General features: G+C 32.9%; 1 long non-coding RNA gene across 1 annotated transcript; it reads left to right on the forward strand.

Moving 5' to 3' along the window:
- The first annotated feature begins 1,314 nt into the window (after nucleotides 1-1,314).
- Nucleotides 1,315-3,262, forward strand: LOC134236535 (uncharacterized). The gene is made up of 3 exons (XR_009985630.1): nucleotides 1,315-1,412; nucleotides 1,646-1,803; nucleotides 3,023-3,262. It is a non-coding gene; the product is annotated as an uncharacterized LOC134236535 (long non-coding RNA).
- Nucleotides 3,263-9,387: the final 6,125 nt, after the last annotated feature.

The raw sequence follows: 9,387 nt of genomic DNA on the forward strand, positions 1-9,387 counted from the left end.
TTAGCAGAAGCCTTGTCTCGTAGGTATTCGCCTAATTTGGCTTTTGATGGAAAAAAAGTCAGACAACAAATCTCTAGCAGAATTAAGTGTCCCCTCGTTGTCATTTTGCGCAGCTCTCTGTGACGTCACTTGCGGCTGTTTTGGATTCAACTCGATAGACGAAAAGTGCCAAGTTCACAATTCATTTGACCAGACCGATATAACTGTACCAGGCAATGGTTGGAAACACTACTTTCCAGAAGGTAAAAAGAAATCCTGATCTTTCAATACCTCATTGAGCATTATCAAAATGTGAATTACTTTATTTCTTTTAATTCCATGTAAATGCTTATTATGCAAAACATTTTCAGCTCCTCCCGAGGACAAAGATGAAAAACCTTTTCCCGGGGACTGTAGGGACATCTTTGATAGTGGACGGCAAAAATCTGGCATATACAAGATTTATCCATTTGTGAGTGACATTACATTTGTTATCAACGTGTCTTGTAAAATGGACAACTGTGGTAGAAAGTGGACGGCAGGATCTATTTCTTTCTGCTTTATTCCTTATTTAAACAATATAAATCTATGAAAAATGTATAAACATGAACTCCCGAAATTTTCTTAGGTCGGACCTGATGCCTAGGAGAAATTTCCCTCTCGACCGTTCGAATTTGCTTTCAGTCGAGTCGTCGCAGAACAGCTTGATGATATATCTTAATACCTTTTTTTTATCTTAGTAATCTGTTTTCATTAAGAAAGTAAGAAACACATTTTACTTACAGTATCCTTGTTTCATCTCTTAAAGATCTTTCAATTCGTGTCCTCGCCATCTAGATACCATTCCATGACCATACGACAACTTTTCGGTATCCCTTTTAGTTACTACTTATAAACATTCCGTATCAGGTAGGCTTGGCCAAGTGATAAGATGATTTTGGAAGATCTACTGGAATTAAATTCAATATTTTGTTAATTTCCTTTTTGTTTTGCAAAAAGTTTACTCCATGTTTGGAAGCAAATATTACTTGTATTAAGAGAGACGAATTTCTCCAATAAATGTGGAGATAATCAATTTTTTTCTAATGAACGTATTACATTAAATAGAGAAGAATAATTGAAACAAATAAAAATTAAAGACTTTTCTGTTCAATGGATCATCTGGAGGCCCGTCCTCCACATTCCTTGAAAACTTTTATCTTCATTTGAAAATACCTGAATATTGATAAAAAGTATATGCATTTTAGGGCATACGTCTGATTTATAAATGGTCATTCCTTTCGTTCGAAAAAAAGATCTAAATCTGTGAATGAGTCAAGGCTTGTTGATTTGTTAGGTTATCCAGAACATGAGGAGTGGGATGGTCAGATTTAACAGAGTGTGGGACGACTACTAAAAAGGCTTCGGAGACCTGGAGGACTCTTATTGGATCCGTACATATTTATATCAATTTTAAAATATATCTTAGGGAAGGTTTCAATTTTCTCCAAAAATTTCATTAAATTTTGTAAATGCTTACAGATCAAACTATCTTTGCAACGTAACAAATCTATTTAAGGCTGCAAGTCAATTTTTATAAAAATATTATTCACATAAAAATACATGTATATAATCATATACATTTTCACTCATCCAATTTACTCATATTTCTTTTGTGAACTTAAAGAAAATGACGTGATACATCAACTAACGAAGGGAAGAAACTCCTCCCTCTATGTATCCATTACTTTAAAAAATGGCACAACGGTAAATGAATATTACGACCAGTTCTCCGTTTCGGATGAGAATGACAACTACACTCTTTTCCTTAGAGGGCCATCTGGGGTAAGTGAGAAATTTGATTGATTGTATGTTGTTAATCGTCCCCCTCGAGAATTTTTCACTCATTTGGAGACGCCACCACTTAAGCTTTCCGTCGGAAAGCTGCAAATTTTGACCTATACTCGATACACAAGGCAATTGAGCAGTGAGAGATCTTTTTCGTGCCTGCACCTGCTGCAACATGATGAAAACATAGATGAAAAATATGCAATCCATTACATCGCTCATAGAAGTTTCTTTAATTTTTTTCATAAATAGAAGGGATTTGCATGGCGATTTCAAAATTAGATTTTTGTTTTAGTTGTGGGGAAATGTTTTTTAGATGGTATTTGTACACTTTTTCTTCCATACATTGTTTTCAAATCTTTTATTAATTGATGCAACCCTTTCCTAAGATGAAGAAATGATTCTTTAAAATGCAAGCTACATGTACAATGCAACGATTTGTATTAAGTGCTCTTTATGCATAAAAATATAATGCAATCCAATTGCTTGATCATCAACATAAAACCACCAAAACTGAGAATTATTCCATTTCCTAATTCCTTAGACTAGAATGCTCTACCTGTGTCCTATCTTCCTATCTCTTCTCTTCCATTTCCGCCGTCTTATTTAACCTTATATCAATTGATATGTCAATTATTTCTTATCATTTAATGTATATCTACGTGTTTTTTTTCATTTTTAATTCTTTAAGTAAGAGTATGAAAAATACATGTACTAGTCATGTGGACTTGTCTTGAATACCCATTGCCCATGATAGCGAGATATGTAACTCACAGTGCATTTTTGTGTGTTTTTGTTGATGGTATGCAATATAATCATGACAGCTTGACTTAAGGACAGATGATACAAACAAAAAATGGATGCCTGGATAGGTATTTATTTTTTGGCTTAATTTCATTGAAAATGATGCAAATAGTAAATTTCTAGAATATAAAGAACTTGTAAACCTTCTGTGACGTTTAAATTCTGCCTCTCTGAAACCATCTTTATTTATCTATACAAATATTTTTCACTTCAAATCCCATTTTTGTGAAAATTTGAATAAAAGATTTAAAAACTACGTGGTGAAATTTATCTATTTTACTTATTAAATCATGACTCAAGTTATTATTTTCATATTTGTTGACAAATGTTTGTTTGTATTATCTGTCCTTAAAATTTAAAGACTTTTAGTACAATGCTATATGTTGAAGCCACTGTTTATTTTTACTTTTAGGTGACAGCATGTTACATAGTCATAGGGACTTCAGTTCAAATGGAATGGCCTTCAGTACACGTGACAGAGACAATGATATTTGTAGCAGCCATTGTGCTTTCTCTCTCGGAGGGTGGTGGTGGTACAGTTGTTGTCGCAAGGGATTCCTTAATGGCCGATGGTATCCCCTTTACTGGTCAATGCCATTGTCCCCTAAAATCAATAATGGCAATGATATAAAGGAGACTCTAATGATGATCAAGCCGCACTAAATCTGTTATATGTCTATTATTTATACACTTTCGCGATTTTGCGCGATCCAATCTTGTAGTGTTTTACGGACTTTTGATCTTGAATACTGTTTGTTATCTCCATATAATTCATGACATTCCAGGATAATGGATCCCATTTAAGCAGGATTCTAAAGAACAGAAAACAAACAAGAAAAAAAAACTATGGACGATAATAAACTATTTCTAATAGTTTTGATTAACATTCTAATAAGGTCTCCTATAGCTTAAATCTACTGATGGCAGTTTAGAACTAGTATAAAGTTCTCATGTTTTAAACAGATTTCTGGGTAGAGATATAGACATCTTATACTGATGTCTACGAGCTACTGATGACTTTGAGATAACAAAAGACACTCGTAATGTCTTTTATGTTTTCTTATGTGTTCATGTTGTATCCACCGTTTCCTACTGATACTTGTGAAAGTGAGATATAAGAGACTTCGATGTTGACAGCTTGAATGTCTTGTTTTCTTTTTGTTCATAATTTTACATCAAGCATACTATTTTTCCCGATTTCTTAAGACTTCATTCATAAATTATAATTAAATAGCTTGTTTTGAATTAAAGAAACCATATTCTAATGTATTCTGTTACATCCGATATCTTAAATACGTTCTAGAACAAACAAAATGAGAAATACTTTCAGCTTGACTTCGTAATAAGCATTTTGTTGTAGCTTTTTTCACCGAGAGTGTTTTCAAATATAATTAATAAGATTTGCTGAACATAAATATACTTGCCCTTACACTATATAAAATTGTAATGCATCTCTAGCAAATGTTTGACAGTAATTATAACGACAAAATTAAGTTAAACAAGAATATATGCTTGAATGAAGATCCCACAAAATGCCTTATCTTTATTGCGTTTATGATAAATGAAAATTAATCAAAAACTTTGGTTTAGAATTGTTCTAGAAAACTTGGTGATATATGTACATATATTGCATTTTAATATTTATCATACAACAATGAGATGTAGCTATAAGATTTTTTTGAAACAAAAGTCATTGTGCTGTTAAAAATATATCTTCTTCTTTAGAATTAATTACCGTTGATTTGTTGTGAGTTTTGTCATTTTTTAAGATTGCTAATCTTGAAAATTGTTTAAGTCGTACGAAAATTATATTAGCAGAACATTGTCTCCCTTGCCTTGAACACCATTACAACCGATGAAAAAATTAAAAACTTTCTCATCATGCAATTTCTACCAATCACAAAAGAGAGGAAGTGCATAATCCAAAGACTGTAAAAAACTGTATAAAACTATATAAAACCGTCTTCCAAGGAAGACGGTAATAACTCAAAGTGTATGTTGTATAAAGAAATCCAGAGAGTTCCGAATGTGAAGATGTGAATTAACTTGGTCCTTTTGTCATCTTTATCAAGAAATGTTAGGTTAAAACACATGCACATCAGATTTAAAAAAAAATAAATAATGGATTTATTCGTTATTTTAGCTCTTCTGGTCAGAGACCAGAGGAGCTTATTCGATAGTAATGCGTCCGGCGTCCGTCCGTCAAGCTGTCTGTTTGTCTGTCTGTAAAGAATTTTTCAAAATGCTTCTCCTCCTACAGTTTTAGTTTGATTTCAATATTACTTGGCACACAAGTAGACTACACTAAGATACATAATTCTGTATATCAGTTTTTGATTTCGATGAATGATGTTGCCGTGGTTACTAAAAGTAGAAAGAATGATTGCACTTAGTGTACTAAACGTGGCCCCCGGTAAATTGCGCAAAAATAAGGTATAGAAAGTAGCCTAATGAAATTGATAAAACAATTCTTCAAGGTCTAGATCGCAACTTTGCAAAATTAAAGAAATTAAAAGTGAGTAATATTGAAGAACGAGACTGTGTTCTGTAAGAGGGGTCAATGCAAATCACGAATCTCCATTGTTATTCAAAGTTATTCCGATTTTTAGAGCTGAAATACATAGTGAGCGCATGCTTGCCCAAATTTCTCAAAAGGACAGAAGGTGTAGAACTTTTGGAAATTCAACATATTTAAGGGAGAATTTTGGGCAAGCCTGCGCTCGGGGTAAATTTTTTGAAAAAAGGTACAAAACGCCGACAGTTTTCTTCACTGTTTACGGGTATTTACATGTCATTGACCTCATTGTGACCTGTTTAATATTCCAATTTACCACGTGATTTGTAGACTCAGGTAACATTGTGAATACAAAAAAATCGATTAACCACGTGGTTGTAGATTCCGTCGAAAGGGGTCCAACTTAGTCCGTTTACATGTACATTTTCAATCAATCAACATAGAATTATTTCTTTTTTGTCAAGTGTTTTAATAGGGTCCTGGAATAATAAATTGGAAAAAAATGTAACGATATTTTATTTTTAGTTCTTGGATTTAAGGGGCACGTTTAGAGGCTCAACGAGTTTCAAAGCTTTAGCTCCAATCTTCGAAGTAGCACCATTCCTCAAAGTGTTTTTGATTGTAAAAAATATAAGGACACGGGGTAGAATATTTAGATTGTTGAATACTGGTATGGAATTCTTACTGGTACCCCCCTCCCTCCAAAAAAAAAAAACAAAACAAAAACAAACAAACAAGCAAACAAACAAAAAAAACAAAAAAAATCGCACATACAATTAATAAAATTGTTTTAGTGATAAAATATCACCACATGCAGCATCACAAAAAATATTCCGTACACCATTATTTGTGAGAAGTACGGGGTAAATTTACTGTACTTTAAAAAGTACGAATAGAGAGAGAGAGAGAGAGAGAGAGAGAGAGAGAGAGAGAGAGAGAGAGAGAGAGAGAGAGAGAGAGAGAGAGAGAGAGAGATGTTTAAAATTGCAATACGGCACTTACCTTTTAAAAAGTATAGAAGTTTTTCTTAAATATGATTTTCCCCGTTTTCATATACAAGTAGGCTCAGTTTATTTAATTTAGTGTTAAATTTCCATCGAGAAACGACCACAAGATGGGGGATCTGGATTTATAGGAGTCATATACATCTCAAAGATCCTCCCCAGTACCATCTTTCGTAAAAAAAAAATGACGTAATCCTTGAAAAATTCTTTGTGTTTATTTTTCTGTATACAGTTTGTATTTTGTATTAAATTCCAAAAGCGGCTAAATATTACATGTTTTCAATCGATCGATGAAATGCCCCGCTTACACTGAATATTAATGTGACACAATTAAAACCCAACTCGGACAAGCGCAACATTCCGGAATTAACACGAAGTATATGGCTTTTTAAATTACCATTTATAAAACTAAGACGCCGTTTTCAGTGTGAATTTTTGCAAGTAATATACCACAAAGATAACAAAGTATGAGTTAGGTGTAAAATAATTAACATTTGAGTTAATTAGATAAAGTTAGAGGGGTCCGAAAAAGGGGCCACGGCACTATGCTTAAGTGGAAACATTCTTTCTAAGAAATTCTTTCAAAATGCTACTCCTTCTACAGTTTTGGTCTGATTTCAATATAACTTGCCAGACAAGTAGACTCCAATAAGATACATAATTCTGTATATCAGTTTTTGATTTCGATGAATGGTGTTGCCGTGGTTACTAAAAATAGAAATTTCTAAGAAATTCTTTCAAAATGCTACATCTCCTATAGTTTTGGTCTGATTGCAATATAACTTGGCACACAAGTAGACTACACTAAGATACATAATTCTGTGCATTGGTTTTTGATTTCGATGAACAGCGTTGCCATGGTTACTAAAAATAGAAATTTCTGTGAAATGCTTTCAAAATGCTACTCATTCTACTGTTGAAATTTCTGTTTATTACTCTCGAAATGCTACTCCAAATACCGTTTTAGTCTGATTATAATATAATGTGGCATGCAAGTAGAATACACTAAGAACATAAAGAGACTTAATCAAGGATCACTATTTTAGTATTTTAGTGATATGTGCTTAGATTAAAAATAAAACCTTCATTTCTTTGTTTAGAACAATCAGATAATGACTCTGGCTTTTCCGTCAGAAAAAAAACGGGAAAATTTAAAGTATTTTAAATATGTAGTTGTCTTTAAAGTGTAAGCAACACAATAAATACCATAGTCATTTAATGCTACAGCATGATACATCGAAATTGTTATTGTGCGGTCTATATATTTTAAGTAGTTTTTAGTGTTAATTGTTCAGAGCTTTCCCAAAATGCAAGACTGTGAAGCCGATTGAGCATGTGTTTTCAAGGAATTTGGACTAAAGTAGTTGTGCCGCTCGAGAGCACTAGCAAAAAGTTCCTTTACTCCCGGTTTTATTTAGTATGTGCACGGACAATTTTCGCAGGCACCGCCTGTAAGAGACTTTCAAACGCTCTAGAGATGGAGGTTTTGTGAAGGGAGAAGTATGAGTACACTAAAAGCGACACAAATGAACGGAATGACCGATAGAAAAAGATGTTCGTTTTTTTCTATAAAAGAAAAACAGGCATCTGTTTATGTTACATAATTATTCATAAACAATGGGTGTCAGTATGAGGAGAACTTGTATGATATTTATACTTACAGGCTTATCAACCCATTGTTATATGATCGTCAACAGAGTCTGTGTCGAAAGTTGATATTTTTGCACACTAATTTGTGCGTTTCAATAATACACTAATACATTGTGTGTTTATAAATATTGATAAAATAGTGTGCGTTTCTAGTTTTTCTCTTTCATATTTGTCAGTTAAATGACCAATAATGAGTAACTTTAGTATGGTGACGTATGCGGAGACTTAATTGCAAAAGTTTTTGAGTCCCGGGGAACAGGAAAGATAATTCCAAAAAGGAACATTGATACCAAAGATTTTGAAAATATCTTTTCTACATTAGTGCACCAATTTTTTCGTGTTCTCTTATTTATTGATACTTCTTCTATTCAAAACGAGCCTTCCTTGATTTTTCTCTACACGTATTTTAGAGAAAATGAGTTTTATTTGTGTTTTTTATAAATTAAAGGAATTTCTCTGAAAGACCCATTTATTTTTAACGTACGGTTACCTGAGGAGAGGAGTGGTCGAAGACACAGTGCTGTTATTTACCTGGAGACCCCCAATACCCAAGATGTCAAAAATCGGTGTATACGTATCATTTCACAGGAAGTCTGTGTTTGGTATTCAGGGTCAACATTACGTGTTTTTTGTCTGCTTTTGAGTGAAACCACGTTAAAAAATTATTTTAATATGAAATTTATCTGTAAACTAAACGAATTTATCGTAATCATGGTAATGTTTTGAAGAAGAAAAAAATAAGTTGCATGTATATTGATTTAGAAAGTGTTTTCCTTACATAAAAGAAAAAAGTACTGAAAACACTCATGGGAGTTGAACATGGTGTAAATAAAATCTTTGATCGGGAGGTTAAGTGAGTGAACAATATTATCATTTTAAATACAGACAACTGTTTCACATTTTTTGAGTTGCAACAATCTTGATCGAGAAAGACATTCAGAGACATTGAATAGCAAAAAAATGCATGGGCCATAATTTAATGCTTGCCTGCCTACATTAGTCCTTTTTATACCCCCTGCTTGAAAAGCGGGAGGGAATCTATTAATCGGGATTTCCGTCCATCTGTTTGTTACGCTTTAGGTATACCCTCCTCTTATCTGCAACTCCTCTAACACCAGTAAACAAAATTTTCATAGAATCTTTATTACATATTGCCGTTGTACTTCTTCTATTACTTTTTCAACCTATACATATTTTGGGTTTCCCATTGCAAAACATGGACACTGCCATTATATTCATATTAGAGGCGGTTGATCACTTATATCACTACTCACAGTCTTCAAATTTGTAATATATTTTTCCTTTGCACCTTTACCCATGTGTTATGAAAATTTCCGTTTTGCAGGAATAATATCAATGTTGATAAAATGTGGATTTTAACACAGCATCCTTTTTAAGAGCTAACAGGTTTGTTATATAAAACTTCTCTGAGAATAAAAATTTATTTCAGTTACACGAACATTATACGTGGAGTACGTCAGAACTTAATCTTTTTAAATATTGTGAAGAAATGAGCAATATCAAGTTAAAAACAAATATTTATTGACAGAACATAAAAACAGTGGTATATGTGAGAGTTTGTGTGCGTACAAATTATCTGGTATGTAA

The sequence above is a fragment of the Saccostrea cucullata genome, unplaced genomic scaffold (assembly GCF_032062105.1).
Source record: "Saccostrea cucullata isolate Sc308-1 unplaced genomic scaffold, CSIRO_AGI_Scuc_v1 ctg1880, whole genome shotgun sequence".
NCBI classification, from domain to species: Eukaryota; Metazoa; Mollusca; class Bivalvia; order Ostreida; family Ostreidae; genus Saccostrea; species Saccostrea cuccullata.